This window comes from Quercus suber, unplaced genomic scaffold, assembly GCF_002906115.3.
Source record: "Quercus suber isolate HL8 unplaced genomic scaffold, Cork oak 2.0 scaffold_485, whole genome shotgun sequence".
Taxonomy (NCBI): Eukaryota; Viridiplantae; Streptophyta; class Magnoliopsida; order Fagales; family Fagaceae; genus Quercus; species Quercus suber.
Genome location: NW_027069935.1, coordinates 60,751 through 82,702, shown reverse-complemented (window position 1 = coordinate 82,702; position 21,952 = coordinate 60,751). Strand labels below are relative to the sequence as shown.

At 31.0% G+C, this 21,952-nt stretch overlaps 1 long non-coding RNA gene and 1 pseudogene across 1 annotated transcript; both read left to right on the top strand.

Annotated features, from left to right (window-relative positions):
* LOC111990288 (cell division cycle 20.2, cofactor of APC complex-like) lies at positions 1-8,892 on the top strand (annotated as a pseudogene).
* Positions 704-3,465, top strand: LOC136063093 (uncharacterized). The gene is made up of 3 exons (XR_010624801.1): positions 704-869; positions 1,884-1,970; positions 2,763-3,465. It is a non-coding gene; the product is annotated as an uncharacterized LOC136063093 (long non-coding RNA).
* Positions 8,893-21,952: the final 13,060 nt, after the last annotated feature.

The following is a 21,952-nucleotide window of genomic DNA, read 5'->3' as shown; positions in this document are numbered from 1 at the left end:
TTTGGCTTACTATAAATGTTCTTTCTGCAGCTAAGAACTTTGAAAGGAGGCCACAGATTGAGAGTTGTATCACTGGCATGGAACAATCACATCCTTACCATTAGAGGAATGGATAGTTTGATCATTAACAATGATGTAAGAGTCAGAATTTAGGGCCAACCCTTCCACTAGGCCAATTAGGCAATTGCCTAAGGCCCCAAAGTGGAAGGGGCCCCCCAAAATTTTAGAAAAGAAGGGGTAGTAGAGAAAAAAAAAATGGTTTAAGATGAATCTAAAAAAATCCGACACATCTTTTTGACCAAAAAACAAAATTTCTGTTATACCCAGTTAAACATTGGCAGCACAAATTTTTTTTTTTTGATCTAAATAAAATCAATTGTCCCAAAAATAACATCATTATCCTCTAGACAAACTAAAATTCAACAAGATTGTAACACTCCAAATATTTTTAAAGCAATTTTCTTTTGAAAGGGAATAATATCTATTGGAGTTTTATTTTATTTTATTTGTGTGTTTAATTATTTTATGAAGGACTTATAAATACTTAAGTGATTTATGGGGCTAGATGAAATATGGGAGGAACCTTAAGGGTGGAGTGGTAATTAAACACAAGATATTTTTGGGGCAAACTTGTAATTAAGCCCCTCCCATAAGTCAGCCAACCCCCCCCCCCTCCCCAAAAAAAAAAAGCCTACATGTTCTCTCTCTCCCCCTTGTCTTCTCTTTTGTATTTTCTCTCTTCTTGTTCTCACCACCCTCCATTGAAGGTCCAATATCCTTACCACCACTTTAAATAACCTCCTCAATAGCTTGAATCCAACAAGTATGATCTTCCATGAGTTTTGGCTGCCCCAAACAATGATTTTAAGGTGAGTTTGTCATTGACCCACTTCCTTGATTATTTCATTTATGGCTCAATGCTCATGTGGGGTTGATCCAATGGATGGGTATAACACTTTGGTAGGGTTAACTACGATTTTTGGCGTGTGGGTATGTGATAGTTGGCATTAGGGTATTCAACCATGGAGGTTTTGGGTACTTGGTTTATTGGAGGAAGGAGGGGCTGACTTTTATGTGTTTTATGATGATTTTTATGTTTTGAGTTGAGTTGTTGTAATGATTTTGGTCATATGTAAGAAGTTGATGAAATGTTAACTATTACTTGTTGTAGTGATTTGAGAATGTGCTTGTGCATACCAAGTGTTTGGTATATTGCCTCTATGGGATTTTGGGTTTGATTCCTTGTTTATAATATGCTTTAAATCTGGTGGTTTTAATGTGAGTAAATTCTCAAATAATTTGGGCTAGTCTTACAACTATAGCAACTTTCTAATGCTGTCATGACAGATTTGAGTCAGCTGCAATGCATGATTTTTAATAAATTATAGAAAAATCGTTTTGGGCTGAATTTTCTGTGGTACATTGTATACATATAGGGGAATGTTCCCTTAAAATTTTGAATTAATTGGATAACTTTTCATTGACCAAAAAATTTTTACAAAATGGCTGCCTTGCTATGTACTAAATCTGAAAGCAAGACTAAAACGCTGAGAAATTGTGGAATTAATCCAAAACCTTGGTTGCTCTTATCTTAGCTTAAATAAATTATTTAGTACCCAAAGAGATTCATGAGTATGCTATATTACCTTATGATGCACATTATTGTGGTAATGAATTTAAAATGTTTTGGTTGTGTCAGCACTATGAGTTTCTTGGATGCTTGTTTGGTTCCTGCTTGGGAAGGGTACTTGTCCTAGGACGGGCAAGCTAGACTTTAGGGCCTTTGGTTCGATTGTAGGGTATTGTTATGATTTATGGAGATAAGTGTGATGGTACTTTGTGAAAGGCCTTGTTATTGATAGGTTTGATCATTGTGTTTCTAGGTTCCGATATTTTTGGTGATGGACCTAATGACTGGATCAGTTGATTTTGTGATGCCTGGTTGAGGTAAAATTGGTTGGCCTTCCGAGGTAAATTGCTTTTTAATGGGATTTTTGGAAAATAACCATGTTGCATAAAGCATTGTTTTTGGGTTAAACACATTTTAGGGAATTGTTTATGGAAACTATGTTTTCCTAGAAAGCTTTATGTTGTAACTTTAATGTATGTGATTATTTGTAAAAAGTGCATCATATTTGTTAATGCAAATGGGGAAATGCATGATTTGTTAGCTTGGAAAAGATAAGCATCTTTTATAAAATTCTTGGGAATGGATTTTATGAATTTACTGCATTATTTGCAAATTCTAAAGATACTTTATCTTAGCTTGTATTATTTGGAAAATTTATGCAAAATACTTATGACAAGAAATGGTTTTGAGGACCTTGAGAATATTATGGATACTTGGTTATTGAAATATTTTTTTGAAACTACTTGGAAGTGAACTGTATATTTCAAATATATTAACTTGTGAGCTTTTGATGTGGATTTGTCATTGTGCCATGATATTGGTTATTAACCCGTTTGTGTGACGGCCTTGTCATGTGACTTTGGGTGAGGTTTTTGCTTTTGATATGGTATTGAATATACTTATGGCTCACATTGACTAATATGTAGTTTCATAGTTACCTTGGAAAGCTTGGTTCTACAATATATCTATCATTCTTGTCATGATATTAAGGAAATTTAATTAATAGAATTCAAATGGAAATCCCCAAAATTATACCATGTTTGCAAAATGCTCATTATCATGAACTTGCATTTCCCCCACCCCCATTAATTATACTACATATTGGGCTTTAGCTCATTTTACTCTCCAATAGTTTTATAGATAAATTAGCTACACTTTGGGAGTGGAGCTTGTCTTCTTGGTGGAGATTGGAGTTATATGCTGAATTGGGAGACTCGCATTATTATTGGTTGGTGATTTGGCCTGGTTGTTCTAAGGAAGTAGTAGTTAAATCTATTAGAGGTTGGGCTTTCTTGAAGTTTGTTAGCCAAAGGATTTTGTTGAGGTTGCAGATTTTAGAACATTGGAGTTCTTTGTTAAATTGTTTGGTGTTTGGAATATTCAGGTAAATTTTGGAGGCACATGATTTGTAGTTTGTATTGCTTGTAAATGCGTCATAGAGCTCTGACTTGTATTGTGGACAGATCAATATATTTATTTACTTTATCAAATGGAAAAAATAAAAATAAAATCCCATACATGTTCTCTTGAAGGCTCAGTTTTTCATGCTTTGGACCCTTTTGGGTTTGGGGCATGACAAAGATAAACTACAAATCCGGTCTAAGAAATTAACCGCAAAACAATCAATAATCAAAACAAATAAAAAACCTCAATTTCCTAAAATTTTTACCGTCTCTTTCTCATTCTTGCTTTGCTTTTTTCTCTCAACTCTTGCTCTTCGCCTCTCTCATTCTCTCTCCACTATTGCTGCCTAGCTGGTTGCTTGGCTCAAGCTTCCTTTGATTTAAATGACTAAATCATCTAATCGCATCTTCCATCTGCTCTGAAAACTTTGCTGAGCAGACGGCCTTTTTTTTTTTTTTTTTTGGCTGCTGTGTTTTCTGGCATTCTACATAATGAGTTTTGACTTTTGACTTTTGAGGTATAACATATAAGGCTTGACTTTCTACTTTAGATTTGTTAAGACTGGGGCTGGCCTGTGGCTGGACGTTTCACGTTTGGGCCTTTAAGTTTTTTTTTTTTTAGGTGTAATAGGATTTGTTTATTGTGGGTGGGTCTTGGCAGGCATCTTCTTGTCTGAGCTGGGCTTGTTTTTGTTATGGCTGTGCTTATTTATTTATTTATTTTTTAATTTTAATCTTGTGTTTATATCTATATGTGTATATATATATATATATATTTTAGTTATTGGTAATATAATGAATAATTCTTTATTTATACAGGTTGAGATTGCTAAAAAATTTTTATTGTTTAGTGAAGCTATAATAATACTTTTTATATAAATTAGGTTATATTTCTCATTTGTTCTATACTTGAAAGTTATTTTTGATTTTAGTCTTTATAAATATATTGCTTGATTAGAAATGTATATTAGAAAATATGTATCTGGATATGAAAAACTTAAAAAAAAAAAAATTAATTGAGTCTTAAAAAGGATCTATAGATAAATTTGTTATTAGTAATAAACAAAATATAACACAAAATTTAGATGAAAATATCACAAACAGGGCCGGCTCAACGAATTTGGGGGCCCTAGGCGAAAGCTTTAAATGGGGCCTTTTAATATATTTAATTATAAATTTATATATTTTTTTCAATTAAAATTTATTTTTCTTGCTTTTTGAGAGGCAAAATTACTAATTAAATTTTTGCATTCAAGTTCCGCCAACATTTCTTTTTCAATTGATAATATAGCTAATCCACTTAATCTTTCTTGTGACATAGTTGATCTTAAATAAAATAGGATTTTATTAATTTTAATTTTGAAAAACTTCTTTCTGGAAAGCAACTGTAATAGATATAGTTAGTAATATTCTGAGAGCAATACATGCATTTGGAAAAGATTCTAGCCTCTTTATATAATTTAGTACATTAATTGGAGAGTTATCATTTATTTGCAAAACTTCTTTTAAAACTTTTAGTTCTGAATATAAATCTAAACATCAATATCGGAATGAGTTTCATGTGTGAGAAAACATTCAAGATTAAGACAATTTTTTTTCAAACTATCATCATCTAGTGATTTTAGTTTTTCAAAATTAAATAAAAAACCAAAAATATTTTCATATATTTGAAATTGTTCAAACCTACTTTCAATTGAAGAAATAGCTTGATCTACTATATATAAAAATAATTAATTCTAAAACATTCTTCAGCGGATTGTGTTGTCTCATCATTGACATTCTCATCAAACTGTTTTTTCCTACGAATTATACGTTTTTCACGAAATATAGGCTCTATTTCCATTTTGGTTGCAATTTCTTTAGATGAATTCATAGCAGATGTAAATCCATCTTCTCTATATTTTTTTAAAAGACATGAGACCTTTTAATTGATCTATAGCAACATCAATATGCATGTCTTTCGATTGTAAATTTTTACTAACAGTGTTAACAGCAAATAATATGTCATACCAAATAGTCATAGCTAGCAAAAACTCAAAACTTTCAATCTCATATGTTGCTAAACAATTAGCTTCACTTTTTGTTTTGGGATCTTCACTTGTTTTTGCCAATTGTAACAAAGCATCTCTTATTTCTAGAACTTGAAATTTTATTGCTTTCACACTTTCAATTCGACTTTCCCAACGTGTTTGTGACAATGGCTTAAGAGTTAAACCTGTCACATTATCTTGTAAAATTTTCCATCGCTTTGTGGAAGAAGAAAATAGTGTGTATATACGTTGTACTACTCCAAAAAAAGATATAGCTTTAGGACAAGAATTAGCCATATCACATAGGACAAGGTTGAGATTATGACAACCACATGGTGTGTAAAATGCTTTAGGATTTATATCAAGAATTCTTTTTTGTACCCCTTGTTTTTTCCCTTTCATATTAGACCCATTATCATATCCTTGTCCACGTACATCATTAATATCAAGTTCAAGATTTTTTATTGCATTTATAATTTCATTGAAAAGACCTTTTCCAGAAGTATCATCTACGTTTAAAAATTCCACAAAATGTTCATCTATTTTTATCGACTTATTGAAATATCTACACATCTTAGTATGAGAGTCATTTGTTCTTGATGACTTACATCGGGGGTACAATCAAGTATAATTGAAAAGTATTTTGCTTCTTTAATCTTTTTTATAATTTTACTTTTAATTTCATTTGCTAATAATTGTATCACTTCATTTTGTATATTATGTCCAAGATAATGATTATGGATTGCACCATGTTGAATACGTTGAACATGTTCTTGCATTACTAGGATCAAATTCTGCAATCATTTCAATTATACTTAAAAAATTTCCGTTATTTTCTTGATAGATCTTTTCGTTATTTCCTCGGAATGCCAAATTATTTTTACCAAGATTTTTTACCACCGCTATTATTCTTAATAATACTTTTTTCCAATGATCTTTCTCTTTCTTAATTTGTTCTTGGACATTTTTATCAATTGTTTTATTCTTCAATAATCTTAGTTCTAAATCAATCCAAGTATTCATATTAGTAATATGCTCACTAGTTGTTTCGTGATTTTTAAGAATAGAACTAATATTTTTCCAATCCTTAGTTCCTCCATTAGCTAGTTGATTTGTATTAGATTTTGAATTAAACAACTTGCAACAAAAACAAAATACTTTATCTAGGTTTTCGAATACACTAACCATTTTCTATCATGTTTCTCCCCATTTGGTAATTTTCGAATATAATGCGTAGTAGAAAAATGTCTAGAGTTCTTATCTATAGGAAAGTTTAGATCATCAACTCTTATTGGACCATTTTCTATTAACAAATCTCTTAATTTTATATCAATAGTTTTCCATTGACTTGGATCAAAAATATTTGTAGGAATATAATTAGGTTGATCATTAATATTTTCACTCTCCTCTAAATTATTTTGAGCTTCATTATCAAGAATGGTGACATTACATGTTTGAACATTATCATGACCCCTTTCGTTATTATCATTTTGTTGTATATTTTCATTATCTTCTAATTCTTTTGATGAATTTCTTGTTCATTTATGAAACCTTCACTCAAATTTTCTGTAAGATTTTGTTTTTACTAGTAATAAATTTGTCCATAGCTCCTTTTTGAGATTCAATTAGTTCTTCTATTTGTCTTTTTTTTTTTTTTTTTTTATATCCAGATAAATATTTTCTAGTAGACATTTGTAATTAAAAAATATTTATGAATAAATGAAACACAATCTATAATATAAAAAAATTACAATTTAACTAGAATAATATAAATTTAATGTATAAAACAATAGAACCTGTTTTATCAAAAGAACAATTGCAGCTTTACTTAATATGATCACTTTACACTTTAAACCTACACAAAAAAATTAAAATTAATATTAGTACAAGGTAAATTATAAACGTGTAAGACTATTGAACATTCAGACCATTCAAAACGTGTAATGGTGTAAGACTATTAGAATTTAACTCTTTTCTCTTTATGGGTCTATTGACCATCTAAATCTGATTTCTTAAAAAACACACACACACACACACACACACACACACACACACACACACAACACACACACAGTGTAAGACTATTGACCATTCAAAGAATCAAAACGTGAAAGACTATTAACTATTCTCTTATGTATTGGTCTATTGCAATTAAGCCAAAAGGTTCTAGAAAGAAATCTAAAAATCTAGTAGTTTAGCTTCAGCCTTGCAAAAGAAAAAGAAAAGCCGAGATCAACACTTCTAGAAAATCTAAAGAATCGTAAGAGTAGTTCAGCTCACTTCACTCTCAGCCAAAAAAAAAAGAAAAAACCCAGAGCACTCACGAACTCATGCTTTCAAAAGAAAAAAACCCAAAAACCGACTGACGGAGCAACTCTTCTTCAAAAGAAAAAAAAACCCAGCACACCCAATAAAGAAAACTGAGAAACCTCTTCAAAGAAAAAAAAGAAAAAAAAAAAATCCAACACAAAAAAAACGAAACCTCCAAAAAAAAAAAAAGAAAAAATTAAAAAAAAACACCCAGAACCAATGAAAAAAAAAAGACCAGAAACATTGCAGCAAACATGAGAAGACGAAAGAGAAAGGAAAAGACAAAAAAACAAACAGTGAACACACAAGTCTATGCCAATACAGACACAGTTGATGAGTAAGCCACTAATGAGTGTTGTTTTTTAGAATCAATCATAGAGAGAGAGTTAGAGAATGAGTTTTTTTTTTTTTCTTCTTTCTTTTTTCTTTCTCTCTTATTGCCTTTCTTTCTGCTTTGTAATATTTTCTTCTGGCCGTTTGTAATCTTTTCTTATGCAAGCTAAAGATTGGTGATGGTCTGATCTGAAGTCAGATCTGATGGGATTAGCTTTCGTTACATTGTCACTTCAGCTTTCTTCTCTATGATAAACGGGCTATGTGAGAAACGGGCCTTCATGCCTGATGAGATTTGGTGATGGCCTTAGAAGAATTTTTTTTTTTTTTTTTTGGGNTAAAGGTGATGGCCGTTTGTATTTTTTTTTTCTCATATGAAAAAATAATATTATATAATATATTATTATTATTTGGGGGCCCTGTAATGAGTGGGGGCCTTAGGCGGTAGCCTAAGTCACCTATAGCTTCAGCCGGCCCTGGTGCTAGGTGCATAAAGTTTTGGAGTACTCATACTGGTGCATGCTTGAATTCTGTGGACGCTGGCTCTCAGGTTTGTTCATTATTGTGGAACAAGAATAGAGAGAGCTGCTCAGCTCTCATGGTTTTACTCAGAACCAGCTTACTCTCTGGAAAAATCCATCCATGGTGAAGATGGCCGAGCTCACTGGTCATACTTCCAGAGTTCTTTTTATGGCTCAGGTATATTATATGAACTTGACATGAAAAATTTCTTCATCTCCTTGATAATTTTTTTGTTTATTCATGGCTTAACCTGTTTTCTCACCTTATAAACCTTTTGCTGAGCCCAGATGGTTTCACAGTGGCATCAGCAGCAGCAGATGAAACACTCAAATTCTGGAATGTCTTTGGAGCCCCCTAAGCAGCAAAACCTGCTCCAAAATCAAACCCCGAGCCCTTTTCCCATGTAAATCGTATCCGATAGTGAAATTACTCAACAACAGGGACGGCAAAACGCCAATCCGAATTAAATTTTACTTTTTTGTTTTGTTTTTGTTTTTTTGTCTGAAGAAAGTGATGTGAAGTTTTACTTTTTTGCTGAATGTGTAAAGATAGTAACATACTTGGTATTATGTGTAAAGTTCTGATTACTCTCAACTCGAGAAATTTTTATGTTGTATTCTCCTAATTTTTTTTAGTGAAAGCTTTTGCCTCAATCTTCCCAGTATTTGTTTGAGTGGTCCTTTGTTGATTATGTGTATTTTAGCTTGTAATTCTCTCATGTTAAAATTTTTTATGAATGAGAAAAATTTATTTCAAAAGCAAAACACACTGCAGAAACCACACAATGAAAGAAATAGGAAAATCAAATTCGAAGAGTTGCAGAACCTTCAACCCTTTCCTCTGAATAAATATATATATATATATTTTTTTCATTTAATTTTTACGAATGAGAAAAATTCATTTCAAAAGCAGAAACCAAAATCACAATGAAAGAAATAGGAGGGTTTCCTAACTCTTCAGAACTACTTGGCCATTAAGCAATTTCGCATATTTGCTGTTGAATCTGTAGAAATAGAACTGATAGGATCAACTTGTTTTTCACAAACCGCATATATATATATATATATATATATAAGAGTCACTAGCAGCTTTTATTTTGCTTCTAAATTGTCATTGCTGGGGAGCCAAAAGTTGCAACAAGATTTGGAAGCAGCCGGACCTGCTCAGAGTTTAGGCATTAAAATTTCTCAATCGAACGTAAAAGAGGAATTTTACAAAGGAAAGCTCAAGAAACTCTATAAACATAATAAGATCATTCATTGTGTGGTTGCATATATCAGGCACTACAGGACAATAAATTGATCTGAAAGATATAGATATTTCCAATTCAATGTTTGACTCAACAGATAAGAGATTGTTTCCAAAGAGATTCTAGTAATTGAATAGGCTTAATGATGGAATTCAATTTGTATTAATTCGTACAAGAAATAGTATTAGTTACAACCATGTAAAATAACAAATGAATCAGAAACAATTAAGTGTCCAGTAGCATTAATCAATTTGTAAGGGATTGAGTCAATTTTGATATGTACATTGACTAAGAGTGCCTCCTATAAGGGACCGAGTCAGTTTTGATCATTTTATTATGACTTAAAAGTTTCAATTAGATTTTGGTTTTGCAATAAAACTGGTTTCCGAAATTGGGGAAGTTTATTATATTTTAGATTTTGGTTTTGTAATTGAACAAATCTTGAATGTCTCTTATGAATTTTTCTTCTCTTTATTTTTTCTAGGTAATATTGAAAATAAATATTTACTCAAATTGCAAATATGAGTGTGGCAATGAAGAACTTGAAATAATCCTCTTGTGTGATGATTTGGTAGAAGACTTGGTGCATGTTAGTTGGAAATAGTAGAAGATCAAAATGATGTAGACTTGCCTACGAATGATTTAAATCAATCTTTTGCATCAAATGGCCTTTGGAAACCATGTCTTGATATGGTATTCAATGACTCAAAAGATTCTCATGCATGTTATAATGCATATGCAAGGCGAAAGGGTTTTAGCATTCGAATAAATCATAAATGATTATCCAAAGAAGATAAATCATTGGTTGGAGTGGGATGCAAAGCAAAATGGTTGAATTCAATTGGGGACACCTAGAACCTANTTTTAATAGTAAAAGTGGGGCAGTATTTATTGTGTTTGTATCATATGTGCCTAAAATTTGTAAAACAATTTTGCAATGTGTCTTTATTATAAGTACAATAAAATTATAACATTGTATACTATGAGTTAGACTTTATTACAAACTTTTTAATAAAATTAAAATACTTTTCCAATTAGGATTTAATATTAAAAGTATCAAGGAATTTAAAAGGAGTTTCATTATTTATTTTAAATTTTTTTTATAATTTATTGTAATTGTCAATTTTTTTTCCTTTTATAAAAAGTTGGTCTTCTATAAAGTGCATTTGTCGTGTAACTTAAAGTAAAATTTTCCATTATTTACTATCATTTTTTATTCAATTTTTTATTATATTATTGAAATATCCATCATCATTTACATATGATTCTCGATTAAGCAATTCATTACACTTACATAATACTTATGCACTACAACTTCTACCATTTTTCTGCATTTCATTTATTTGGAAGTTACAGTTGCAAAGTTGCTTTATAATGTGCCCTCCAGTTAAATTTCATTTCTACTTGTGCTTGTGTACAGTCCAAAAATGGACATCTGTGTAGATTATAGAGCTATAATTGGGTGCTTAATATGTTAATTTGTAAGAGCTATAAGCTCCTTGAATCGAGAACTATCCTTGAGCTAAACCTAACCAAGCATCATCTCTCCTTGGATATGGATGTTCTGAATTAAAATGACTACTCAATTTATCTTTGATCAGGTTTAGTTTGCGTTTGGTAATAAGAGACTAGGAGATGTCAGCATCTTTAATTTCTCCTCATTTGAGAGAGTATTTTTACTCACTAATAAAACTTTAGCAGATTTGGCCACAATCTTCAGCCACGTGAAAGGACACTGCTTCATGCATTCTTGGACCCCAACCAAGCATTGCCTCAATATCATATTCAAGGTCCACATTGGAAATTTATATTGATGAAGCTGGACACTTAATTGCTGCTGATGCATTTGTTACTTCATCAGATACTTTCTACGTTAAAGAAACAAATAACAAAAAGAGAATAAAATAAGGATAGGTCCATGTCGTGGCCAACTATCTTGAGTCTATGTCCTAAATACTTTTAATCTAAGCTCCATAAAAGACTCACAATAGGATAAGCTGCTCAACTAGCTAGACAAGTTTGGTAAGAGGCATGCACATTGTCATCTCAACAATTTAAGAAATTTGGCTTCTTTACTAGCCTATTTTTTGACTGATACTAAAACAGAAAATATGTTGCAGGTTTAATCCCAAAAATACACTTTCAAAGTCTTCATGTCAAAAAATCTTTTTGTCAGGTATTTTGACAAACAGCTTGTAAGCAGTTTCTCAAGAGGTCAATTCTTAACCTATGTCTATCAATTTGAATTTCCATATATGCATCAACGAATGAAAAGAATGGAAGAACTCAAATAATGAATTTGGAAAACCAAAATAGCATGAACCAAAAAAAAAAAAAAAAATCGTCCCTACTAGGATCAAACCCATATCTGTCCTTATTTCAAAATAGCGACATACCACTAAATTAAAAGGCTCTTGCCCTTTGTCTTTTTGCTAGTTTCCTTTTTCATCTTTCTACCTCACATCTTGTCATTTTTAGGAGAAAAAAAAAAATTCTCAATCAAATTAATATGTTTAGATTTTCTTTATTAGTACTTAAACAAATACTTTCTATAAAAATGTACAAATTACTAAATTAATTTGTGGCTCCTGATAGGCGTTTGCAAAAGCTTGGAATGGTGTGTGTAATTATAAAGCTACTGAAGTCCTCCCAGTGTTCATTATACCAAAGGGAAAGACATTTTTGTTGAATGCATTGCGGTTCAATGGGCCTTGCAACTCCAACAGACTTCTTGTAGAGGTAATATCAACATGTGCATTAGTTTAATTATGATAACCTTCTAAAGTCTAAAGACCTTTTACGGTCTATATACTATATTAATTAGTTTAATCATTCGTGAATAAATTCCACTTTTATAGTATATACCAAAAGGACAAAATTTAGTTACAAAATTAGTTATAGTATAAGGCTACAACTTTACTTAATATATATATATAGGACAAAACTCAATAAATTATAATAAAAAATGGAAGAAGAAGAAGAAACTCAATAAATTATTTAAATTATAAGTTTTTGTAATTTAAAATTATGCATAAAATATAAGCTTTTAGATCATATAGAAAATAATGTCCGATTGACACAAAATTTGATAAGTATATTAAGTGTGTAAAGAAAATACAATCTAACGGTTAGATTTTTAAAATATATAGTAATGTTTATTTTATTGAGTAAGGCTGTAGCCTTAAGCTATAACAAATTTTGTAGTTAAACTTCGTCCATACCAAAAACACTTTTTCATTAATATATGTCCACAAAAATACATTTATTTGATTAGTATTCAATCTTATTTGTTTGTGGGTTCTAAACTCTTAAGTAGCTCAACTAGTAAAGTCTCATGTTATCGAATATGAAATTTAGGATTCAAATCCTACTTATACAACAAATCGATTGATACCTTAGTCTAATGATAAATGACAACTATCATGAAGTGGAAGCCATAAATTGAAATTCTATTGTATTTATAATTTATAATATATATATATATATATATATAAGTAGGTGAAATCAAAGCTTATATACAAAGGTACTTTTGCTTGACCATAAACCATGGAATATGCTAAACATAATAAATATGGGAGTGGCAATTTGTGTTCGTGTGTCAGGTTCGTGTCGTTTCAACTTATGAGTATCCGACTATATGAGTCAACACTAACTTGACATGTTATATAAACGGGTTAAGATTTCTCAACCCTAACACGACCTGTTTATTAAACAGGTTAGTCGTGTTGACTTATTTATCAAGTTTTATCAAAATGAAAAAAAAAATTATGAAAAAACAAAAAAAAAATATTTTTAATATAAAATTTAAAACTAACAAGTAATTGCACAACAAATAATCATTCAAAACTAAAACATATCTCAATATCACAAATAATTAATCACCATATGTCAAAGAAAATGAACCACAATAACTAATAAGTTTATATACCTATGGTTTGGAGGGTATATTAGTAAAATACAATATTATTTAATTAAACGGTTCAAACGGGTCAAACGAGTTTCATGGGTTGAACATTAACCCAACCCATTTATTAAACGGATCAGTCGTGTCAACTCGAATATGATACAAACCTATTAAGTCTCAACTCATAACCTACTAATTTCATGTCATGTCACGTCGGGTTCTCGGGTCGTATCCAATTTTGCCACCCCTAAACAACATAATATATGAATATAAAAAATTGGTTGAATTCAATTGGAAAACCTAAGGTACAACACCTAAGAGAGTGTATATTAAGTTTTGCCCAATAAATAAGCCCAAGAGTATTGGTCCAATAGCCACAAGATGTATTTTGATTATAAGTTATCTATTTATCTCTCTTTTTTTTTTCTTTTTTTGGGGGGGGGTGGGTGTGGCACCATGCATTTTGAAGACAATGAAATTTGAGATATAAGAAAGTTGGGAGAGAAAATTTTGATGGGAAGTTAGTCTACAGTGTGTAAGTGAGTGCTTTGCTAGAGATGCAGTTAGGTGAGGAAACAGAGGATTTAACAGTGTGCTTACNCAAAAGAGCGAAATTGTTTATATATATATTATTTTCAAAATGGAATAAGTGTTGGGGAGATAGTTACCTTGGAGAGTTCGTTGAATAATTAATATAACATATAAATACACACTTAACCCAAATTAAAAGGTCTAAACCAAATGGATATGTGCTCAATTATATTATATTAACCACTCATCTTTATCATCATTATTCAATGTGGAATTTCACTCACATGTGTACTCATCTTTAATTAATTATTCTATATATATTAGTAATATATAACCATGGTCTTTATTGTTCCTATTATTGTTATTATTATTATTATTCATGTTTTTTTTAGAATACTAAATATTTTAACAAAAAAAAAAAAAAAAATATTTTTAATATAAAATTTAAAACTAACAAGTAATTGCACAACAAATAATCATTCAAAACTAAAACATATCTCAATATCACAAATAATTAATCACCATATGTCAAAGAAAATGAACCACAATAACTAATAAGTTTATATACCTATGGTTTGGAGGGTATATTAGTAAAATATAATATTATTTAATTAAACGGTTCAAACGGGTCAAACGAGTTTCATGGGTTGAACATTAACCCAACCCATTTATTAAACGGATCAGTCGTGTCAACTCGAATATGACACAAACCTATTAAGTCTCAACTCATAACCTACTAATTTCATGTCATGTCACGTCGGGTTCTCGAGTCGTATCCAATTTTGCCACCCCTAAACAACATAATATATGAATATAAAAAATTGGTTGAATTCAATTGGAAAACCTAAGGTACAACACCTAAGAGAGTGTATATTAAGTTTTGCCCAATAAATAAGCCCAAGAGTATTGGTCCAATAGCCACAAGATGTATTTTGATTATAAGTTATCTATTTATCTCTCTTTTTTTTTTCTTTTTTTGGGGGGGGGTGGGTGTGGCACCATGCATTTTGAAGACAATGAAATTTGAGATATAAGAAAGTTGGGAGAGAAAATTTTGATGGGAAGTTAGTCTACAGTGTGTAAGTGAGTGCTTTGCTAGAGATGCAGTTAGGTGAGGAAACAGAGGATTTAACAGTGTGCTTACACACTGAAAAATATACAGAAAATATGACTTTAAGTCATGTTTTTAGTGTATTTTGGCACTGTGTATTTGCATGCATTGTGCCATAAACACTGCCCAAAATAAAATAAAAAGCTATCAAGTCAGTTTACGCTTTTTTATTAGTCATGTCATCAATTAGATCATCAAGAACTTACTCCCTTTAATTTTAGTATGTCAATGGCAATCGCTTTCTTTCTTTATTTATTTAATTTTTTTAAATTTTATGCATCAAGAGTATTTTTATAATAAAGTACTTCATCAATTACAGAAATTTGGTTTTCAACATGCATGTAAGTAATTGATTAACAAACTCCGTAATATGAATCATCAAAATCAGGCAATTCGAAAAACTAATGCTTGCATTAATTGGTGGGCTTACAATTCATAAAAGATTAGCCACTCCAAAAGGATATCGTGGTGCAACAGTAAGGTTTTATTCTTACTACATTCATTTCTGCGGCAAACTATTTGCTGTTTTTTCTCTTTTTCTTTTTTGTCTATTCCTAAAAGTTAACATCTAGGGGTTCAGATCTTTGCAGGGCCTTGGTTTTTAGCTCTGTTGGGTAGACAGCACGTAGCCACCACAGTCATAAGCTCAAAATCAGTGAGATAGGCATGGAACAATAGGAGTGCAGAGTGACAGGGTTGATCCATGAGCATTGTTGCAGCGAGAAATAGTCTGCTTCCCTGGAATAGCCGATTTTATATCAATATTATTCAACACAATGTTGCTGCAGCCAAAGTGATCACTGCAAACTAGATCAATGGCTATCTCATCAACCGAAGTTCCATACACATTTCTGAATGTCACGTTGCTAATCTCCACTGCTGACTGCATTCAATATAATCATTTGAATCACCATTACATTGATTTAAACAAAGAATAGTTAACAAAATAATGTTATAATTTTTTTGTACCTGTGCATTGGCATTCAGGGAATAAGGGTTGTAGTTTTGGTCAATAATGATAGGGTTTTGAGAATTTATAATTTGGATATTCTCATAAGAGATCTTCCTAGCATACCCTTTTCCACCCTACAATAGTAAAAAACAACAAAAACCTTAATTAATCACATTAAATATTAGTTAGTATAAGTTTGATGTAATAATGTTTTCATTTCACTTTTTTACCTGCCATGTTTTGATTCTTGCTGCATTTTGGGTTCCTTTAAAAGTGCAATTCCTCACATGTACTTCTTCGACTGTGTCAAAAGCTCCATTCTTTCCAAGGCTGCCAATGCTGCATACAATAACAAACAGAGAAAGCGAAACCAATATTTGATCAGAAATTTCATCATGCCATGGAAGATTTTTGTCTCTTCTTAATAAGCATGAAAGAAAATGGGAAACCAACACACCTAATACCATGGCCCGGTCCACATGCAACACCAGAAATGGTAATATTTGATGACCCACCGTTGATAGCAATACAATCATCACCTAATGGAACAGAAGCAAATGCCAATCAGTTAAATTTAGTACCACCATTGAGATCAACTTAATTTAATGAAAAATTCGTTAAAAGATATTTAGAAATTATTTAATTTACCAGTTTCCATCACTGTGTTTAGGACTTCGATATTGCTTGAGGTAGAAATGTCAATACCATCGGTGTTTGGGCTATCTTCAGGTGCAGAAATGCGAAGATTATTGATTTTAACTCCCTTGCATCCACTTATGCTTATGTGATTTTTTTGACTATTAAGATGCCTCAAATTGCTTAGCTGAAGGCCATTGCAGTTGTAAAAGTGAAGAGCCTGCAACATCATCAAACGGTTTGCAATTTTGATTTTGGGATAGAGTTATTCTTTAAAAAAATAAACGATTAATTCTAATTCATAATGCCTTGCAAATTGAGACTTTCTAAACTCCCAATCATGTTAAAGACTTGTATATATAGAAAGAAAGACAAAATATATAGCATTAATTCTTTTAATGTTACATATTTCATGACTACAAAATTTGCCTTTATGCTTATTATTTCCTAATTAGTTTTAGCATAACACAATATTTTCCATAATATTTTCTCAAATTTGGAAAAGAGTCAACTTACAGTGGGTCGATCATCACAATTCTTCTGAAAAAAAAAAACAGGGATTGAAACCCAATGTTAGATTGATGAGTGGAAACTTAAAGAATAAAAAGGAAAATTGATTAAAACCAATCTACATATATAGATGAAATGCTATTAATTAATTTGGACCTTGTCACTGCAAGCATTCCACCAAACACTTCCTTGGCCATCAATTTGTCCACCCCCGTTTATAACAAGACCATCTACAGTTTCAAAATGAATCCACTTCTCAATGTCAGTCCATGTTTTTAGGTTTGCTGATGCTGCTATAGTCCCACCAACCTGAAAAGTAATAGGAACAATATGCTTATTATTACATAAAGAATTTGAAGTTTGATTAGCATTTTTTCTAATAATTTATTTTTGTAAGATAAAAGTAATATTCTTCTTATTTTTTTCCCTTTTTGTCCCCTTTATATTCCCATAACTCCATTTTCCTTTTATAGGTTTTGACTTTAAAAAAAAAAAGATTTTGACTTTTGAACCTTGTACACATTGAGAAAATATGACACATTATCTTTATTATTCTAATGAATTATTTTGAGGGAATTATTTTAATGAATTTTGATACATAAAAAATAGTATATTGATTATAGGTATAATAAAAAGAGTAATATATCAACAAGAAATACATAAAATGAGTTCCCTAAAAATTAGAAAAAAAAAATCAGATTTTTTTTTATTAGAAATAAAATTTGAAAGAAAAATAAAATGATATTTTTTTAATCAGATTTTCTTTATATATTAGAATAACAAAAAAAAAATCAAAAAAATCAACTTTTATAATTGGCTTTTCCTTTCTGTTTTTTCCCCAATAAACCTAAATAATTAATTTGAGTTCAACGTTAAAAAAATAAATTGAACACTAATGTAAAATTGATAATACCTGCACAAGAACTTTGGTGGCCTTGCAAGGACCTTTGAACTGCACGGGATTCAGCAGGAATATCTTTCCTTTTGGTATAATGAGGCTTGTGATGCCATTTGCGTTACACACAGCCTCCCAAGCTTTTGCAAAAGCCTATCAGTTGCCACAAATTCAATTAGAAATATGTCATTTCAATTAGAAGAAATTTTCTTTGATATTAGTTAATAAAAAAAAAAAATTCCATGAACATATTTGGGATTGAGAATTCTTTGTCTTAAAAGAAATCATTTTCTTTTAGATAACAATTTATGAAGTTGTAACATTGACTAAAACTAAATTTGTAACCAAACTTTGCCCTTAAATAAATAGATGACTAGTAGAAAATAAGAGTACAACAATATTGTACCATCAAGTGAAAGATGAACTATAAAAAAGACCAGGGAAAATATATATTCACACAAAACATGAACAAACAAAAAAAGTGATAAAAGTGGTACTTCGATTAAAAAAGGATGAGATGAAAAACCATACTTTCGTATCATCAGTTTTGCCATTTCCAACAGCACCATAAGAAATAACGTTAAAAACTTGGCCAAGTTCATTACATAAGCATGGTGAAGCAATCATGAGGATAAGAAACAAAGTGGGGATTGCAGCTTTCATCTTTAAAAGCTAAAACACAACAATTATAATAGAGGTTAAGAGAGAAAGAGAGGAAGTGCAATTGAATTGTAGTAAGTCGAGGTATGGAAAAGGAGGAGAAAGAGAAGTATAAATATATAGTGTGGTAGCTGCGTACCAATAATGGAATGGCCAAAAGAATGGAATTTTTGCTTTTTGTTTGGGCGAGAAATCATTTACAGTTATTATTTACATCCCTTAAAATCTCATATACATTATTAGCATAAATAGATCATGAATTTTCCATTGAGATTCCTATTTTATCCTTTAAAAATGATTGCTCAAAGAATAAGACCAAAACAATCTATCGGTGATAAGAGTTGTAATATATAGCAAGTCTTAAATGGAACTTACCCGGAAAAACGCAAGCAGACCCATGCTACCTTACAGTCGAACTTACAACAATATTGAGGTTTGCAAAGCATACACCCATTTGAAGCATATATAATTGTTTCATTTGTTTGTGCTAAAATTTTTGTTGCATACAGAGAATAATAGTAATTTTGCACAAAAATTCATAATTTTGAAATGGTGAAATCCATTAATACCTTAACCATGTATGTATATTAAATATTTTGTATTCTAAACCTAAACTTAATTAACAAGTTTGATTAAATTTAGGCTAAAATATGCTGCTCAAAAAAAAAAAAAAAAAAGTTTGAATTATAGTTTGACTTTGATCTTCTGAATTTTAGATCACTTTGACAAAAAAGTTCACCGTTGATTTAGTTTTGTCAACTTTTTGTCATCACCTTTCTTTATTCGCATAAATGTTTAATTTACATAAATATTGTTCTTTTTAAGGTAGCGTGGTTTTATATACCCATTTTGCTAGGGTTGGCCATTTTCTCATGATTTAGTTTAACACTTGGATTTGCTCTGAATAGGAAAGAATATCTCTTCGAGATGGATTCAGATCCTCTAGATTTTCTAGGGTACTCTACCAAATAAATTTCCTTAAATCTTAACCATTCTTTAATGATTTAATAGTCTAGATTCTGCTATGTCAGCATTCCACTAACAATAATCTTAATTGTTTTTTTTGCAACATTATTTTATTATTTTAAGAATATTGTTAGCGGAATGCTGACATGGCAGAATCTTGACCATTAAATCATTAAAGAGTAGTTATAATTTAAGAAAATCTACTGATGGAGTATCCTAGGAAATTTAGGGGATCTGAATTCAAAAAAAAAAAAAAAAAATGTGGATTTTAAAAGCTTGGGAAGAATTAAAGGAAGGTTTTAGAATTATTCTAGACTTCTAGTTTCATACTTTAAATAATTATTCCTAAGATAGATATCTTTCTTAACTTACAATATTTAGTTAACATTCTTAGACGGCCATAACTATCTATTAGGATTTTCCTAATGCAAACCTTTTGAAAATTAAAGTTTCCTTTTAAGTTATGTTTTTCTTCATTAAACTTTGATTCTAAATTAGAATCCCATTAAAGCTTTTACATAAATAGAGGTAACCAGATTTGTAAAATGTTTCAAAGAAATTGGCCATCAATGCATTGAATTGTGATAGAGTTTCAACCTATGGCGTCCAGAAGTTCAACCTATGGAGTTTCAACCTCTCTAAAAAAAAACACATTGAATTGTGCCTAAAATGGAGGACAGTACTTCAAATACGTACAGAGAACAACATCATAATCATACTAGCACATGTAATATCCTACAACATTGCCATTCTAAAAATTCAGTACTTTGTTATTCATCTCAATGAAAACCGTCTTAAGCATAGGTTGGACTGTACTTTAGAAGCTGATCGGCATCATTTTTCACCGAAATTTAAAATTAAAAAAAAAAAAATTGCTAATGCAAATTTGTCATTTGAAAAGTCAAGTTTAATTCCTTTTGAGTCATGTCTTCATGTGTGAAATATCTAATTTAGACAAATTCTCATCTAATTACGTTTCATTTTGAATTATGAACTTGAGATTAAATTCAATAAGGATGGGTGTAAACTCTTTAGTATACACCAATCAATAAGGACTTGCCACATTAGACTTTTACTTAAATTCATTGTAAAATTAATACATCCTAATATACCTAATAATATCTCAATTAAAAAAAAAAAAAAAAAAAAAAAAAAAGACTGGCAAGATGTCATTTATTGTTTGATTCAAACTTTCGCCGACCTCCACTGTTATGTATTGGGAACTTGAAGCATTGGTTCTCCTCTTGATTCATATCTGAGCTGGTTGTTCTAGAGTATAACCTAATCCGGTCTTTGGGATAGGAATCTTATGCCCTTCAAGCCGCATTTTCCTTTGTGTTTTACTAAGGCCATGCACCTTTTCTCTGGTAGCTTCTGGATAGTTTCCCTAAGTCCCTTGTTTTGAGAAATCGTAGCCTGCTTTGGCTAACAGCCTATATGCTTTGGGTCGAACCATTCTTTTGTCCGCTTACTTGGTAGAATACCATGCTCCGTTAGACTTTGTGAAGACCTCACGAATCCATATAGTGGTTTGAAGGCAAAGGATTTGTGGATGAAGTTAAAGGCATGACATGATTTTCTTCAATATGGCTACATCTCCATCGTGAGCTTTGTAGGAGGCTTTTCTATGTCTTCTGTAGATTGAAGGCATTCCACAAATGGTGACTGTCCATTCTTACGGCGTGATAATGGTACATAACGAAGGAATGGAGGATTATTGGAAGATGTTGAAATTTCAGCTCTTATTGAATTACTGGTAGATTCACTAGAATGTTCATTCCGCATTCTGGACCTTTCTTTGAGGAAGGATTATCCTTTTCAGTGATGAATCTAACATGCTTCTTTTCACTTTGCTTACTTTCCATAGATGGGATCTCAACTGGGAGAACTTCACTAGCAATGTTATCTTCTACATAAAATTTTGCGTCAGCAAAGTGAGCTTCAGTCTCAGTAAAAATGCTTTAAGTCAGCATTGACCTTCTTTATTCCACCTTGAAGATACTTGAAACATTGATGCAAAGTTGATGGCACTATTCCATTTCCATGGATCCATGGACGTCCTAACAACATGTTGTAGGTTGTCTTGGCATCGATGACATGGAACAAAATGTTACTTGTCAATTCTCCAATGATTAATTCCAAGTGTATCATGCCGATTGCGCGTTGTCCTCCTTGGTTAAAACCTTGAATGACAACGACTGTTCGATAATTCCTCCATAGTAAGACCAAGTCATCTCATTTTCATTTTTGGTAGTATATTAACAGCTGAACCTCCGTCAATGAGAATACGATCGATCTTTTGTTCACGAG